Source organism: Rana temporaria, chromosome 1, assembly GCF_905171775.1.
Source record: "Rana temporaria chromosome 1, aRanTem1.1, whole genome shotgun sequence".
NCBI classification, from domain to species: Eukaryota; Metazoa; Chordata; class Amphibia; order Anura; family Ranidae; genus Rana; species Rana temporaria.
In genome coordinates, this window is record NC_053489.1 from 408,481,962 (window position 1) to 408,484,413 (window position 2,452).

The window sequence follows — 2,452 nt, forward strand, 5'->3', positions numbered from 1 at the left end:
ACATCAGGAAGTCCTTTGGGGTAAGTCTCTGCATCTGCTGGGTTGCCACTGTAATTTGTTCTGCCTGGTCTCCTATGAACGCCCCAATCATCATCTGTGTGTAGGCTGGAACAGGAAGGAGGGCTGAAACGCACGTGGACTGCAGCGGCATGTGACATCACCAGAAATGATGCAATTCGTTTCTGACCGTGCGCTCTCCTGGGGAGGTTGTGACAGGTACTCTCATTTTTCAGAGCGCGTCTGAAAAAAGGAGCGCACCTGCCACAATCACCGTCAGAGCGCACGCTGGGAATGGCGTTGCATCATTTCATGTGATGTCACACACCGCTGCGGTCCACCTGTGTTCCAGCCCTCCTTCTTGTTCCAGCCTACACACTGAGGTGATGATCAGCATTCATAGGAGACCAGGCAGATGGAACGACAGCGGCAACCCAGCGGGCGCAGAGACTCACCCCCACAGGACTTCCTGATGGGCCTCGCTTCACTTACCCAAATGTAAGTGCCCTTTTACATTGTTGAAATAAATGTCATACAGTTTTACTTAAGCGGTGCCTCTAATTCCGTCTTTACAAGTTCCTAGAGTATGCTTCTGCTTTCCTCAAGAGGCTTGCCCTAAGCTATAAACTGTTAACCACCATAACTGGATCCCCATCTGTTGTCTTACTATAGAGACTTATTTACACCGTTTACCATCTACAGTCCCTCTTATAGACCACCCGCCTCTGAATTTATGATCCCCCTTTCAATATCAGTGATAAACAGCTTGCGCCAGTGCCATTCCATTGTACTTCTACTTTGTTTGGAAGACTTTTGCATTTGCTGATATGCATTTTATATTTTTGCTATTAAAATGTATTTGCTTAGCAGAACACTAATGGGTCTATTTATAAAAAGTTGTAATTTACATAATATGTTTACTTCCTGTGATCACCATGATCATACAAAACAAAATAAGTGAGCAGCTACAAAAACCAGTGAACAAAGGAAGATAACAAACAAAACATACAAATTGTAGCGCTAAGTGATGCTATGATAATAAAATAAACACTGAATTTCTATATAAAAAAAAAACATGATCATGATCCTTCTAGTGGACAAATGCAGTATTTACCTGATCGAGGTATTTCAGGCAAAAACTGAATTTTGACCATTATATGGAGCCGACGGTCATAGAAAGAAAACATATTACACAAATTGTTTGAAAAGGGTGTATATATGTCTGCGCTGTGAATTACACTAGTGTTGGGGGGGAGGGGAGGGGGGGGGGGAGGGGAAAGGGTGGGGTATTGTGGACCTGGGAGGTGAAAAACTATACAGACAAAAAATAGAAGGGACCTACGTGGCAGTCTCTAGGTGCAGTCCTAACTGGACTGTGTTAAAAGTCTATAGTGGAAATTCTTCAGTGAAAAGCCAAATATATACATAAAAAAGAAAATGTAAAATAATAGGAAAAGTCCCGGATTAATCCAAGTAGATACAAAACATTTCCAAGTGGAGTAAATGGAATGGGTGGATGATTGAAAGTGAAAATAAAATCCAAATGTAAGTGGGTGGAAATGTGCAGTCTGAACAGATCCACAAAAGCATGCAGCCCACACCACAAATTATGGGAACTTTTTGTAATGGCTGTGTAAATGCTTGAGACATTCACACTTCTGGCAAAGTCATCACTTACATACTGTAAAATGATGAACATTAAATATCACTATTTTATTTGAGCCTGCAGTGCTTCTCTTTTACCAGGTCGATCCTGCCAGTTCCCCTCTTCCTGGTAGTAAACTGACCATGTTAAGCATGGTATCTTCTGTGGTCACTGTAAAACCATGCCTTCCTTGTCCATCCCTCCTCCTTTGATTGATAGCGGCTTCCTCAGCCAGTTATTCCCCTTCCTTTTTGTAAAGCTGCATTTGTGCGATGTCCCGCTGTGTACACGGCCAGCCTCAGATCCGTTTAGCAACACAAGTCTACTTATACCAGGCTCTGGATGTAGGATTTCTTGGATTCTGTTCTCTACAACAACTTCTCTGAATATATTCTTGTACTTAACAGAGCCGTATTAAAGCAATACATTTTTCTAACAGCCCCAAATGTAGGGAAGGGCAGTGGGCTTAAAAATTACATAATGTTCTTATTGGTTTGATTTATTATTTTTACATTTGTGCTAAAAAAAATCTAGTACTGTTAAGTGAAACAAAAACATGTTGATAATGCTTTTTTGAAATAAAAAGCTTGTAAAAATAAACCTTGCTCCATTCACAGTTCAATAATGCTGTTGAAGCAGTAAAGCAAGCCAAAGCTATCGGGGTCAGTTGGAATTGGAATCCTTTTGATAATTGATTGTGTTAATCATTCCCTGTAAATTAAAATTGTTCACCACTAATTTGGAAATTGCGCAAGCCAAATTTATGCATAAGAACGTTAGACTTTACAACTGTTTAATTCCTTTCTTAGT